Source organism: Callospermophilus lateralis, chromosome 4, assembly GCF_048772815.1.
Source record: "Callospermophilus lateralis isolate mCalLat2 chromosome 4, mCalLat2.hap1, whole genome shotgun sequence".
Classification (NCBI taxonomy): Eukaryota; Metazoa; Chordata; class Mammalia; order Rodentia; family Sciuridae; genus Callospermophilus; species Callospermophilus lateralis.
This window is the reverse complement of record NC_135308.1, coordinates 3,724,689-3,741,098: the sequence shown is the minus strand read 5'-3', so window position 1 is coordinate 3,741,098 and position 16,410 is coordinate 3,724,689.

The following is a 16,410-nucleotide window of genomic DNA, read 5'->3' as shown; positions in this document are numbered from 1 at the left end:
GAATTTTATTTGAAAGTTATTCCACCACCAAATGTCTTTTTTTTTTTTTTTTGGTACTAGGGATAGAACCCAGGTAGACTTTACCACTGAGCCACATCCCCAGCCCTTTGTCTTTCTCATTCTGAGGCAGGGTCTCACTAAGTTGCAGAGGCTGATCTTGACTTTGGGATCCTCCTGCTTCATTGTTCAGAATCGCTGGGATTTCAGGTGTGTCCTACTGTGCCCAGCTGAATACTTATCACTGCACCTTAATCCAACATTGGCTGGCTGACTCATCCTGTGAGTCCTGGCACTTGACTTGCTAAGCCTCCTGCATTGTGCAGAGAGACAGGGACACAAATAGAAGGAGCACTTCAGGGGCTTATAATCATGTGGCCAGCAGAGAAGCACCAGGTTGTAATTGGATTGAAGCACAGCTTCCTACTCAACTGGGCTGTACCACAGTGTGACATTTTAGTGGGGCCCTCACCTATTTGATAAACTAAACACTATTTGATATTTTATTGTTTAATTATGTTTCAGAATGATCATGTAATTGATGTTACTATCCCAATTCAATAAGGAAGCTGAGGCTTAGAGAAGTTAATATCGTGTCCGACTCACAGTGATAATTGGCCGTGTGGTCAAATGAAAATGTGGTTTGCATCTGCAGCATTCTGAGGCATGGTCATCTTGCTGAGTGACCCCATATTCACAGCTCTGAAGAAACCAAAGCATCAGTGGCCTGAGGGCAGGAAATCCATTCTGACCAGGGAGGGAATTTGTAGTAACTCATTGTGGGTCATTTCATGGGTTATGAAGTTTTTTCCACACACATTCTCCCTTCCAGGCTCATTAGTATCATGTGGACTGTTAGCATCACCTTCATCTTAAGGTGCTGTTGGTGAGGCTCAGAGAGGCGACTGACTCGCTCAGGTTGCCAGGGAGTTGGGTGAGGCTGGGCATGAGCTTAGGTCTTTGGTGCATACTTTATGCATACTGTGAAAGAGGAAGGACCATCAGAAGTGGCAGAGAAAACACAAGCTATGACCAGGGACAAATGGGAAGCCATGGGTGGGGTGCACTGAGGAGCAAAGCAGCAGCTGCAGAGCCAGGAGCTGCGTGGGCTAGCAGGATGGAGCACCCAGCGCCACAGTGCGTGTCCCAACTACACACACCACAGGAGTGTTAATGAGAGGTGCAGGAGACGGCTTTTTGCCCCCAGATGCCAGTACTAAGCAGGTGACTGCGTGGCACACTTCCCACCATGCAAAGATCAACCACACTAAGAAAACTTTAAAGATAAACATTTAATTAGAGACGTTTAAGTCCATTCTTTGTGGTTTTCCTTGCAATGATCAAAATATTTTTTGAGGGTAGCAGTGTTTGTAAATGAGAACTCAATACAAAGATGGTGTTGGGTTTGGATTTTGTGAGAGCTGAGGACTCTGAGTGCTGGCGCCACGCAGCCCTGGGTACCAAGGAAGGTGAGGGGGAAGGCTCCTGGCCACTGGGTACTCTACAGAAATCAGCACTCAGCTCACTCTGAGGCTGCGACTTGTGTGTGCTCCTAGTCCCTGTCTGGAAGGAGGAACAGCACCCCAAAGGGGATGAAGTCACATTATTCCTTAGCATTTTTAGTGTTGCTTGGTGCTTCTGGAGTTCTGTTCCCAAAGTCACTGGCCACTTGTTGCGGAATCAGAGGTGAGACATGTGTGTGACACACGGAGCCGAATCTGCTCTGCTGCGAGGGCGCGCGGTGCCCCCCTTGCTTGCACTAGGTCAGCTCGGGTGTTGCTCATCCTTGTCTCTTCTGGTGGCAGTCAATAAGTGGGTGAATGAACACCTAAATAACGTGGGGTGGAAGTTAGATGCTGTCATGAAGGGGAGGTTGATGTTTTGAGAGAGAATCATGAGTTTCCTTCTTTGGCCTTGATGAGGGACAGGGGTGCTGTTTTAATGACAGCACCAGCTCTGGAAGGAGCCGTAGCCCTGAAGGAGGGAAACTGAGGCAGCAGCATGAAGGGAAAGGTGGGAATCGGCAGCAGACAGTCAGAAATCTGGTTCCTGGAGGTTGCAATGACACCCAGAGGGAACACTGAGAAAGAACAAATCGTCTGCAGTAATTGCTAGAGAAAATGATTACAAATTGTTTAATTTTTACAAAAATGGTATCTTGTGTACACTAAACAATTTATAATTAATGGAAGCATAAAGCTTAATCGTGGACACCAGGAAAGAGAACTGATGAAGAGCTGGCAGAGGGAGAGCGGCACCCTCAGGTGAAACCCTGTTTTGAGAGAGCGGCAGTCTGTTGAGACTGGGCGTGGGAGGGAGGTTGGCTCACGAGCTGTGGGTTCTAGGTGAGCCATTTTAGAGAAAGGATGTGAGGAAGCCCCCTCAGAGAGCAAAGCCCTCTGATGAATGCTTTTCCTAGTACCACGGAGAGCAATAGATCACAATAAGAACACATGCATGTGCTGATTGCTTATGGACTTGGTCTCAGCATGTACCCCTGCCCATGGTAGGCAGGACATCGGGGTAAAGAAAGTGACAAGCCAGCATGACCTCATCTGTGTAGCACCTCCATTTGGAGACTATGTTGCTTTCTGTCCTTGATTTGAACTGTTTGGTTGCCACAGCACTTATACAGTAGACCACTTATCCACAGCTTCACTTCCCAAGGTTAGTTACCTAGAGTCAATTAATGTCTTGGAGTATCCCAGAAATTAACAATTCGGACATTTTCAATTGCTTGTCCTTCTGAGTAGCAACATGTTATACTGCTTGGCTTTCCGCGTAGCACCAGGAAATCTTGTGTCTCGCCTCCCCCCCCCCCAGCTCCATCCTTCTCAGGATGTGAATCATCTCTTTTTGCAGAGTATGCACCATGTATGTGCTACCTGCCCGTTAGTCACTTAATAATCATCTTAGTTTCAGAGGCACTGTCACTGTAGGGCAGTGCTATAATTCAAGTAACTTTTATTTTTTTTTTAATGACAGTTCCCAAGAATAATATTGGTGGTGGCAATTTGGATGTGCCAGAGAAGACATTAATTGTGTCCTTTTTGAAAAAAAGTAAAGAACCTGACTTAATAAGGAAAGAAAAAAAATCCTAGGTTGAGGTGGCTGAGCCTCACAGTGAGGGCAGATCTTCCATGCACCGTGAAGAGGGGAAAGGGGTTCGTGCTGGCTCCGCTGTTACATTGTGGACTGCAAAGGCCATGGATGCAGTGTGACAGGGCTAAGTGAAGACAGAAAAGGTGCAGGGAACAGCCTCAGTGCTCTCCATGGTTTAGACATCCCCTCGGGGTCTTGGAACCTGTCTCCCGGGTGGACAGGAGAATGCTATGTCACTTGCAACCGTCTATTTCTTTTTCCATCTTCACTGTGAGGCTGGAATCTTCAAGCCAGATCTGCTCTTTTAATTTTATTTCCATGAAAAAGTGTGAGGACAGTGGCTGGCATGTGCTGGCCCCTGGGCGTGACCTGCTCGGTGAATAAGTGAATCAGGCCTTGAGGAACTGCTGACGTGAGCGTCCAGGGAGAGCACTGTGCACAAGCACAAATTTGAAGGTTGAAAAAGTTTCATTTTTTCTGTTTTAAAGCCATTCCTCCTTTGTTCCCCCTGGTTTTCACTAGTTGTCATGGCCACCTAAGGGACACTACACTTCACCATCACCCACTCATCCTACCTCCCGTAGTCTGCTCCTGGGGTCAGGTGAAGGAGATGGTGGAGCAGCGCCTTGGTACCCAGTGCCGAGCGGCCCCTTTGAGATTGTCCGTCTCTGCCTGCTAGCTTTATAAAATTGCTGGGATCTATTGGACATGAGATTGCCTATTGAAGCCCTCATTAATTATCACTGCTTTCCGTCCCAGAGCCCCCTCTCCTGTGTGATCTTCTCCAAGCACTTCATTTTTATGAACTCTACTTCATTTCTTATTGAAAACGCAGGGTGGCAATGCCCGAAGAATCTTAATAGAAAAAAAATGTTACCCGAGCTGTGGAAGATGGACTTCCAACACGCCCTGGGAGGACCCCCCTGGCCAGCACTCTGCACTGCTGCATTCTCAGAGCAGGGAGGGCTCTGGGCCTGGGGCCCGTTCATCTGTAGAAGGCACCTTTCCTCACCTGGCAGAGTGCTAACGTGGCGCTGTGTACAGCAGTGATTCCAAACGGGAGTCAGGGCCCTTTAGCCGGCATGCATGTTGACTTAGAGGCCAAGATTTCATGACTTCTCTTGCAGATAGAAAAGTGGATTCGGAGAGATGAGCGAACAGCTGTAAAATTTCAAAGCATCATTTAGTAATGACTGCCTTTTAAGAGTAAGAACAAAAGCTGCGTATACAGCTTGCACTGCATACTAATCAAAATTTATTCATAAAGTTCAAGTACAAACCTCACCGTGTCTAAATATTTTCATTATTTATTACAATTACCATATGCATGATTCATGTTACCTGTCTGCCTTGTTTTAGAGCTCTAGTCCTGCCGAAGAGCACTTGAGAAATTGGACAAATCTCTCCCACTAGCTTGTGATAACAATCCCAGCTGAGCTGAGTAGCGTCAGTCAGCAAGGTGCCAGGCTGCTCTGCGTATAAATGCTCATCGGATTGGGAAACAGTGTGATGCAGAAATGTATTAATTACTATCTTAGAGGCAGAAGGTAAGGAAAATTAGTCTTCATGTTATAATTTGAAAAAATGAGTCATGGTAGTTAATTAAGCTATCTAATACCTCAAGGCAAATGAATGCCTGAATCAATTCACAATTAACAATTCAAATAACCCCACTTTTAAAGTAGCCTTATAATACCTGTAGTTAAAATTGGAAGCTGAGGCTCTCGGTGCTGCTCTCAGTTGTCTATACATGCGTGTGCAAGGTGCATTTAGCTACACACCGGCTGCAAGGAGAGGCCGTCTCCTTCCCTTCTTCAAGCCCTTCTTGGAATCCAGGAGGATACGTCACACCTAGACAGCCCTTAATGAATTCTCAAAAATTACATTAGATTTCTCTTCTTTATCATCATAGTTTATTATGAAAATTTTCCCAAAAAAGAACGGGATGTGATGTTTAACTCCTTCAGTGGCCGTCGCGGTGGCGCTGGCTCAGTCTGTGAACTGTGTGCACCTCCAGGAGAAGACCCTGGTGAGAGCCACCGGGCCCTGCACCATGTCTGCCCCGGGAGGCATTAAAATGAACTCACCAAATTCAGAAGAAATCATCTTTGACAAATAACAGAAAATAAAGCTCTAATTATTACATGTAAATGAACATGTTTCATAAAATCTCATTACCTGGGCAAATCAGGTTTCTCATGTGGAAAACACAGATGATCAAATGTGTGTCCCTGTAATTCCCGTCCTCTGTCTCCTAAGTTGACATCCCCATGCTTCCACAGTCTGCTGGATCGTGTACCTAAATGGGTGAGGTTTCTCAGTTTTCCAAGTGCGTGAGCTGGCCTTTCGACTCCTGCCTCCATCTGCAGAGTGGCTGCCGCGGCTCTTGCTTCTCTTAGTCTAGCTAGCGATGTGCTCATGTGCTCAGGTTCCCAAACATCTGTCTCAGCATATCCATAGACTACTGGCTCTCGGCCTTGTCCCTTCCAAGGACCAGATTTATCAGACATGACCCAAAAGGCATCCCACCTTCTCTCCTGCCCAGGACATCGGGCCCGACCTGCAGTCCCCCACTAGTCCCATCTGCCTCCGCCTGCCTGAGCCAGGCTTCTGGAGCAACCTTCTTAGAACAATGCTCCCAGGCCCATGGTACCAGCGGGGCCCAGCCCAACCTCCATGTTCCTCGCCTAAGGCATTTCAGCATTTCCCACGCGGCAGCCACCTCCTGCACCGTCCTCCACCATGGACATGTCCATCTTGCCTGGCTAAAACATTTGCCCCTTCCTGGAGCCCTGGCTTGTTCTCAGCATGCCCACTCACCTCCTGCACCTGCTGATCCCGCCATGGCAGCTCAGACCGCACCTCCTGGGCCCAACTCCCGGGACTCCTCCCCAGGCCCTGGCCTACTGGATTCTCCTCCCTGTCCACAGTATCCTCAGGAGTCACTTCTGCCTGCCTGCCTGTGTCTCCTTCCACAGAGGATGTGTTCTCACTAGTGGGTGAAATTCTCAGCTCTCCTTCCATCCCCAGTACCTAATGTGTCTCCACGTGATGGACACCTAGGAGACAGGCGACCTCGTGCCCTCTGGCCATCATCTGACCTATCTGCCCCATTTGAAGACTGGCTGTCCTCTGAGATGATGGATCTAAGCTAACTGTAGCCGCATGAGTTAGATGCTTATAAAATTAGGCCCCGATTTAGGCCATCTGCATAAACAAGCAATGAGAGCATTTGCTCAAACATATGTAGGAGTCAAACTTTTTAAATCATGTGGTTGACGGTGGCACCTACTGGCCATGTACAATATTGCATCCAGGTTCTATTGTGTTTATAAAAATTGGGGCAGAAGACATTCTCCTGGGAGTCCAGATGGTGGGGGACTGTCCTTGGCCACTGTGGTGTGGAGGTGGGCACTCCATCAAGGAAGCTGCTTCTGTCTCCTTTAAGAGCTGAAGGCCAGCCTGAGGGACACTGACTCCTGTGTGCACAACCCTCTCCAGGGCGTAGGCCGGCCAACAGGGCAACTTGCTGTTGATCAGAAGCTTCCACTGTAGTTGGTTGGTCCACCATGGATCCCACCCTAAGACCGCCAAAGTCCATGGCGGTCAGAAATTGCCCGAGCATGCACGAGGAAGCATGCACCACCTTGTTTTAGGATTGGTCTCTGTTAAGCCTACGCACACACAGCAGCACCTAAGGTGCAAGCACACAGGACCAGCATTTCAGATCTTCGTTTTCAGTAATGTTGTGCTCCACTGGAATGTAACAATCAGTTCATCACAGTCCTTGTCTACGGTAGATAGCAAAATGTAATTGGTATGCATTCACTCACCATGAAGAGTACATAGAACTCACATAGATATTTAAATCCAATAGGGATTGGGAAGTAGTCTACAGTCTCCTTAAGACGCTTTCATGCGCACTGTTGAAACTGGTCGGCCTGATAATCCCTCCTCGGGATGATGACCAGGACAGAACAGGAATTCCCTCCCGAAACCAGGTTAGAGCTTTCTGGGCCAAAGCGCAGAGCTCAGAGAGCACAGACAGAAGCTCTTAGCTTGCCATCTGGCGGCTCCCACCTGTCCCCTTGCAAATGCACTTGCTAGGACAGGGGCGGTGCTTGTTGGCTGGGAGGGAAGGTGTCCAGGTGGGCGGGGCCCACTCCTCCACAGTCCTGTCACCTGCCAGCCAGCAACCTCCGCTCTCTTTAACTCCTTATTTATAGAAGGGGGAGCACTGTGGCATCTACCTGAGAGAGCATTCAGGTACTCACCAGGTGGGTCTGACACCTGCTGTGTACTCAGGAAATGCGGTGGTTTTGATTTTCAGCCCTGAGCGCACAGCCAGCCATTCCCATCACATCTGTGAAGCTCAGGCCTCAGAGCCTCAGCCCTGTCCCCCCTCCTCCAGAAGTCGTCCTTACTCCTTTGCGTGGGCCAGGTTCTTATTTTTTCTCAGGGTCACGTCGTCTCTTCTGTACCTTCCTGGATGCATTGGCAGGTGCTGACGCCCACCATGTCTGATGACTCCGTGCCATTGTCTGATCTGTGGCCTGCCATTTAATCACCACAGCTGCCTTGAGTGTGTCCAGCTCCACGTGCTCTGAAGGCTGAAACCTCTCTGGGAACTAGAACCAGGGATACTCCTTACTGGCTAATGATTTCTCTCCCCTCAGCCAACTCCCGGTGCCTCTGTCCTGGAAAGCACACCCTGAGCGTCCCACACGTGTTTGTAGATGTGCACAGATGTCACAGAGCACAGGGAGCAGGTGTGTGGAGGGAAGGAGGAAAGAGGTCACCACTCCTGCAATTGCCTCTGGGGAGTCTCCTTCAGAGCCTGGGTATTTGGCTAGAGGACATCAGCTCTTGCTGGCCTCCCGATGCAGTGAGTGGACCTGCCTCACCTTCTCCCATCAGCCTCCTCCTGCTGGGAACACAGAGAGAGGTTGGGGGTGGAGGGAGACACTGGCCCCCTGAGGAGTTCCTGCTACTCTCCATAGAATATGTGGGTGAGCCTGGACGCCAAGGCCAGGTGCAGGCATCTGCTTCCAAAGGTCCTATGAATACCCGTTGACCGCTGCACTGAAGTATGGAGGAATCAGGGCCATCGCTGGGAAGAACTCTCAACCTGAGTGTAAGTCTAGTGTCACCAGGGGTCCTGGGGTCAGCCAGATCTTGGTTTCTGTCCTTAACTGTATAAACCTTTGGAAAAGTTGCTTAAACCCTTTGAAGCCTCTTCCGTTCCCAAACAGGAAATGACTACCATGCAATGATTGAGCTTTGACATGCATCAAATAAAATGGTGTATGTAAGATGCGTGGCACACAATAGGCACCCATGCTGACATTCAGAGGCATTCAGTAAATGCAGCTGCTCTGTCCTCTGTTATTATTGTTTTGCTAATAAAATTAAGGGTGCCAATAATTATACGAGCGGCAGTCATCATTGAGACTCTAGGGACACAGTATGACTCATGAGAGCCTCAGAGTGGAGCCCCTCCCCATCACACCCACCATCTGCCCCTGACTTTTGTCAGGTGCGGGGGGTGAAGGATGTCTCAGTTGGTTCTAGGTCCCTGTCCACTGGCCGCCGGCTGACTTCATGAAGACCCCACGGTTTCTCTGTGTGAAGGTGTCGGGGGAAGGCCTCAAGCAGCCCGTCCACCTCTTGACCTCACAGGGCTGGGCAGGAAGGAAGGGGAGGTCACCACGTACTGACTGCTGCAGCTCCAGGGGAAGGGCTGCTGCCTGCTGGCCATCTCCCACAGGCAGCAAATAGCTTCTGAGCAACATAAGAAGAAGTTCACCGAGAGTCCATTAAACTCTACTCCAGAGGCTTCTTTGGATGTTTATTTTTCCAGAGCTTCTCCTCCCATCTCATTTTGATTCCTCCTCTCTCTTTCTTATCCTTCATTCATCTCAGAGTAATCTGACTTGACTGTGCGGTGAGTTGGGCTTTCATTTCTTAATGTGGCCAGATTCCCCTAAAGCCAAGATGCCTGGGAACACAAGGTTATCAAGAGTGCTTTGCTCTGTGACCACCTGTAATGGGTGAGTCATGGCTCATTCTGGCCCTATCATTTATCTATCTATCATCTAACTGTCTATCTATCCATCACCTATCTGTCTATCATCCACCCACCCATCTAATTCGAAATTACCTAATTATGTTCCTCTTTACATGGGACCGTGAGCTCCTGATAGTCCTTTGTCAAAGCCAGTAACTTCTGGATCCTTGCATGTCGAACATCCAACAATTAAAATCCTCTGTTTGAAAAGAATAATATTCTCACATGGATTTAGTTTTGTAAAATTATTTCACAGCTAAATACTGTTCTTTAGCATTCTTCTATTATCTATAACGTGTCCAGGATTTTCATAATGCTAGTAGTGAGGACAGAGGAACAAGAAAGGGAACAGCCATCTCCCAGTTATGTTTTGTTTTTTCAAGGTCTTATTTATTTATTCATTTATTTATTTTGTGTGTGCACATGCAGTCCTGGGGTGGAACCCAGGGCCATGTGTGTGCTAAGGGAGCACTCTACCACTGAACTCATCCCCAGTCAAATGTGAGTTCATTTGGATGCCTTGGCCTAAGACTAAATTAGGGTGCAAAGTAGAAGGAGATTATCTCTCTCAAAATGCCATCATGGAAGCAAGACTCCTATACACTGTCAGGTTGTTCAGGACTGACACAGGCCTGCATGGAGCTGAGTTTGTCCTGTCCCTTGAACACCTGGGTACTGGGCAGTGCCTGCACAATGTGGGCCTTGGCCTTCGGATGTGACCGGTGCACACGGGGTCCAAGCAGCCCATCATGGGGACTTGGAAGACCCTGTGGGATCTGTGAGGGAGCTGTGTGCAAGTTTCCTTTCTACAGGTAGAGGCCTCCTGGGGGCAATGGTGGCTGCCTGAGGACTGATGAAGGGTGGCCTCTGATGCACCACCCTGAAGTCCCTCGTCCCCAGTGGAGCGACTCACTTTCTGCTGTCAGAGAAGTTCCTTGATGGGAGCCTGTGACAGTGTGTGAAAACTGGTGTCTGCTGCAGACTTAGGACTTCCTTTGCAGTGAGATCAGTGCCTGTCATCGTTTTGTCCCTATCTTGTCTATGAGCACGTGTGCTGCTGTTGCAAACCTTTAGTGCATGCATGTTGGTTAAATGAAGAAAGAGGCTAAGAGGCCAGTTTCATAGGGTAGAGCTCATGAGCAGATATTGTAAAACAAACTCTTTCATTGAAAAAGAATATCAGGATGGTCTTAGTGTTTTGCAAAATTGGGTCTTGCCAAATTGAGAAGTCTTTGTTAAAAGATTGAAGGGAGGAGAAGTTTACTGGAATTGGGTTCACAACAGGCAAACTCAGTCATAGACAAAAGGACTCAGATATTTTCACCACCATTTAACCATCAAATCTTATTGGAGAAAGGGAACCTACTGCATTACCATTAGTTATTAATATCATAGTGTGATTCTAATGATCATTAGCATTTTGAGAAGCCCTCATCTGTCAGGGCCATGCAAGAGGAACAACTGTGAGTCCGATAGACCAGCCTGTGTCCTCTTGGGGTTGCCAGCTCTGAGCCTGGGCTGGTGTCCTGGAGGCAGACCAGCCCATATCTGCTTGGGGTCGCCAGCTCTAGCCCTGGATGGTGGACACTCTGCAAGTGCTGGCTTTCAGATATCAGTTAGTATCTGCCATCATTCTCGTCCACGTACTGCGGGGCGCTTTTGAGCCATGATCTCACTAAATCTTCACAACCCAGCCAGCCTGGCTGCACCCCATTTCCAGGTGAGGAAACTGAGGCAGGAGTTTTCTGACTTCTCTGAGGACAGACAAGTGGTGGAGAGGGCTGAGCCAGGCCCCCTGACCTGAGGCATCTGCTCTCCTGCATCTGCCTTGCCCATGACAGCTAACGCTGGAGGTGGTGCAGGCTTTAACCCACGGGGCTGCAGGGGAGAGGTCTCCATGAGAGCAGTAGGCAGGACCGTCTGCAGTGTGGGGTGTGCCCAGGGCGGGTGACCCACAAGTGCTTGGGAATCAGACTCCTAGACAAAAATGAACAAGAAGGAGCCTCACTTCCATTACTAATTTGGCTGAGAGAAGATGAGGTGCCTGTGGTGCCCCTGGATGATGGTTTTATTAGGTGCCTGAGCAGAACCATCACGTTCCAGGTTCATCTTAGCAATGGGCTTATTTTGCCTATTTTCTTTCGCCTGTAAGAAAAATCAGCAAATATGTTTATATTACTTCCACTGAAGTTAACAAAATACCAAGGGCGTGGGGTCTATTTTTTTCAGATAATGACATGGGCTTGGCATGTAGAATATTAAGTGTTGTTAGTGCTGCTTTCCACACTGAAGTGAGCTCTGTACTCATGCCTGGTCATCAATTACCTTGTGGGTTCCCTTGCACTGTTGGAAAATCGACTGCATAATTCTGTCCAACCAAGTTGAAAAATATTTAGCCATAAAAAACAAACAAAACAACCAGTAAACTACTTTTGATTGTAACTGGCTGACATAGCTAACATGCATTTTGCAATACTGGGTTTATTATTATGTGTTTGTTAAAATTTTATATTTTGATCCTTATATTTTTAAAAAGCAAAAAAACCATAGGATTTGTCACTATTTATTGTGCTTTGAACAGTTGTTTGAGGAAAGCAGAAAAAATATTAAATACCAAAGGGTAAGTCAATTAAGAAGTTGAGTAGGTTGGAGCTGAGAATCGCACTAACATTTCTCAGGGGGTCTAATCCTGAGCTTAGGTTGTCAGTCTCGAATGTAAAATCTTTGGGGGAAACAGCACGCGCACAGGTATAAACACAATCTCTCTGGGTGTAGTGATAATGAAAACCAACTTATTCCTTGGCTGGTTTTTGGGGAGTCAGGGTACAAGCCATAAGCTGACAGTGCCTGAAGACTTAGCCATGCAATCTCTGAGTCATAAGCCCTAAGATGAAATGCAGGCTACATTCTCATTGATAAAGAAAGCCTTCATATGTTTACAGAAATGTTCCAAAGAATCTTGCAGGAAATGTTCCAGGGTATTTTGAAAACCAGTCAGCTTATCTTAAGTGCATTTAATTTTACTTCGCTGAAGAGATTTCTTCAAAGGAAAGAGAATCTCTGTGGTGCTGTCTGCCCTTTTGGACAGCCAGGCAGTTGGGATACTGAGGCAGACTGCTCTTTGTCCTGTTGCCCAGGGTTAGGGTTAGGATATAATGGAACTGGAGCAATGAAATAAATATTCATTGCTAAATCAATGTAAGCTACAAAAACAAATGCAAAAAAATTAACATATTTGGGTGGGTAAGTTTTCAGTTTTTCAGTTCCATAGATTGCACAGGAGTGAAATCTTTGCTTTCTTGATCTTTTCTTTCATTGCTTAATTATACTGGTTGATTAATCCTAAAGACAAGGGCATTCCAAGAACACAAATTTAGATTTTTTTTTTTCTATTTTTAGTGGACTAGAAACCAATAAATACAAAGCTATGTGTGGTTAGTGGGAGATCCTCCAGCACTCTGGGTTCCCGGATCCCTGGCCTCCAGCACCCAGGGCCACACCCACGCCAGGCTGGGTCCGACTCAGCTCTTCAGGCTGTTCAGGTGCTTTCCCAAGTCTGGTTCCCCCATCTGGAGACTGACAACAGGACCTTCAGGACCCAGCAACCGCGGCATTACCACGTGCTTCCACAGAGCACAGCCAGAGTCCATATTTGTTAAGGACTGGGTCTTTCTCTGTTTCCCAAGGCACACAGTTTTGGACCAGAATTGGCTTTTGACCTTGGCTCCTCCGGGACATGGTGGTATCAAAGACCCGAGAGAAGGAGAGCAAGTGGGGGGCTGGCGCCAGAAGCGGTTCCCTCTGCCTTGTCTCCCCTTTGCTCTGCCACCCGTGGTTAAGAGATGCCACACCTCTGTGATGGGCTGAGCATGATGCCTTCCAGGTCCATCTGCCTTGCTGTCCATGTGGAATTTTCTTGTTTACTAAGTTGAATGCCATGCTCTTGTGTGCAAGCACCCATGCTTTAACCCACTCACCCAAGATGACACATGAGATGCTTCTGCTTCTTGGGTGCTGAGAACAATTCTGCAGTCAGCCCTGCGTGCTAGCAACTCTCTGAGATCCTGGTTTCATGTCTTCTGGTGTACACTGGGAACGAGATTTCTTCATTACAGGGTCATTCTAGTGATTTGAAGAGTCTCCATACTGCTCTCCACCGTGGATGCACCACTTTATATCCCTATCAACAAAGACACTCATCTTGCTAATCCTGAGCACTCAGCACTTGTTAAATTCTGGTTTTCATCATGGTGCTCCTAACAGGAGTGAGGAGGTCTCTCACCAGGGTTTTGCTTTGTGTTCCCCTCATGCTTAGTGATATTCTGCACCTGTTCCTGTACGTTGGCTGTTTATGCATCCTCTTGGAGAAATGCCTATGCAAATCATTCACTCATATTTTATTCAATTAATGGTTTTGCAATTAGGCTGTAGAAGTTCCTTTCCTATCTTGGATAGACCCTTAGTCAATGGTGTGACTTGAAAAGACTCTTCCCATTCTGTAGCATTCCTGTGCCTTCTGTTGACTGCTCTGCTCTGCTCTGCAGAGCCATTGGTTTGACCTAGTCCCTCTTGTCTTTTTGCTTCTGTTTCCTGTGCTTTTTGATCCTACATGGATAAAATAGGCAAACAATAAAATAGAAAAAAGCAGACACCTAGAAGCAGTGAGTGCACTGTGGTTTCCAGAGGCCGTGGAGGCAAACGGGAGAGGTGGTGGAGGGGCGTGGACTGGCAATGCACAAGGCCTTTTGTTCACGGATAGTTCTGCAGATGCGCCACTCGGGGCCGTGCGGCCCTGCACACTGGAACGTGTCACAAGAGCAGAGCTGAGTGTGTCCTTGCCACCAAGACCTAAAGGGGAGGATGAACTGCCAGGAGTCAGCCTTAGAAAGGTGCGATGAGCCCGAGAGTCATGAGTACAGTGTTTGCCCAACACCTCTTGCTTTCAAACCAAATTTTTCAGTTACTTCAACTTCCGTGTCCCATGAACATCTCAGCTTTACATTAGCATTCACATGGCAGTAAGGGCCATTATCCTGTGGTGACAGTCTATTTCAGTGACATTATTTCACCTGGAAATACTGATTGTTTCTTATATTGACTACACACCTGGTTGATTCCAGCAACCAATGAAATATGAATTATTACTCTGGTGGGTGTTTGTCTCTGAGTGACAGGTTCCAGAAGCACTGCGCAGGGGAAGGCCAGGGTGTCCACTTCCATTTATTTGGATAAAAATATGTAGACAGACATTGCGAATATTGCAATGAGACTCCCTTTATTTGTTGCACACACACACACACAAACACACACATGAACTTCACAAGCTGCTTCTTTTGAAATGAAGAAGACTGCTGTGTTTGAGATTATTTCTATGGTTTAATTATTAATAGAACCCTCTTTGCCTCCAAAATACTTAAATTAGAACAGCTGTGTTACCACTCTGCTTACAAACTTTCCCACACCTTAGAAGTAGCGCATTCTTCTTAATTATGGGATTGCTCTGCTGAGGACCAGGTGAGGTTGGACGGCACGGGCTTCATCACTCTTCACAATAGGTAAAACCTTGGCAAACCATCAATCTTTCCAGTGTCCACCTCACAGCCAAATAGCAATAAGGACTGCTTCAAGCTGACCTGTGCCCCAGGAGAATGATCAGTTATTCATCTGCACAGTTGTCCTATCACTATCCTCTTCCCTGGCCCATCCAGATGCCAGCAGAGAATTGATTAATCTCCATGGTCTGTTCTAGTCCGATTTTTTGCTGCCATGGCTAAAGGATCTGAGCAGACCAACCATGGAGGAGGAAAGGTTCATTTGAGGGCTCAGGGTTTCGGAGGTCTTAGTCCTCAGAAGGCTGGCACAATTTCTCGGGCTCAAGGTGAGGCTGAAGATCACGGGGAAGTGTGTGGCAGAGGAAAATAGCTCAGGTCATGGTGATCCAAAGCAGAGACTCCACTCTCCTGATACAAAAGAGTACACCGATGCCACACCCAATCCCCATCTCCTCCAGCCACCCCTGCCCCTTCAGTTAATCCCATCAGGAATTAGCTCCCTAATTAGGCTAAGGCTGTCACCCAATCCTTTCTTCCCTGAACTTTCTTGCATTGTCTCACACGTGAGTTTTTGGGAGACATCTCACATCCAAACCACAACAATGATCCAAAAATATGTATCTTTAGGTAGCAATTATATTTCTCCACTTTCTTACACATGTGTGAGCATTGTGGGTGTGTTTGTATGTGTCTGTTCCTGGGTGTGTGATTGTGCTTCTCTGCCTTGATTTGGGCTACTTTCTTGAAGTGCACTTTCCTTTCTTCGCTTAGTGAGATTCTGTTTAGTTTTCAAAGTTCCCCTCTGATACTAATCCCTTGTCTCCTCTCAAGCACATTCCTCTTTCCTCTCTGCTGTCCCCTTTCTCACCCACTTCCCCAAGGGCCACCCGGCCACCCTGACTGCACTCACCTCTTGGTAGCCGTGCTCCATTGCATCAGTTCTCTTACAGAATGATTTGCACACCTTCATTATTACCTTCCTCCCGGGGCTGGTGCGCACTGTAGGATATAGCGCCCCGGCTGGCCGCCCTTCCGTGAGGTCTGAGCCTTACTCTGCAAGGCTTTACGGATCAGGTCATTCCTGATGACTTCATTTGCATTGTTCTAATCAATCCTCAATCTCCCTGAGCACCCCATTTTACAGAAGGAGGCAAATTAAGGTTAAGAACATTAAGGTAACTTTCTCCAAGGTGACACATCCATTAAATAAATACCAATTGGTCCCTAACCACTGCCCCCCACTTTTCCTTCACATATCAGAAATCTCTAGGATTAATGGTCCCCTAAAGTCACCAAGGGTTATGAAATATATCAAAAGCCATTTAGCAAAAACTTTATTTCAAAAAAATGTAAAAATTTGAGAGATTTGGATTTGTAGAATATAGAGTTGAACCTTACAGAAGAAGAGATGACTGAATTCATGAGGCAGAACCAGAAGAAATCTCAGTGAAACTTTTCACTCTTTTACAAGTTCTCACTTGTGCAGTAACAAAATTATGAATATAATATTTTAATGAATCATTGAAAACCAAGTCATCAAAAAGACTAAAATTTGGAAGAAGAAATTAAAAGTCACCCTTGTTTAATTCCTAATTTTCAACATTAAGAAACACAGGCTTGAGCTTTATATAGATAAAGAATTTAGTCATTTGAATTAAACCCAGGAAAAGCCTAGGGCTTAACAGACCCGAC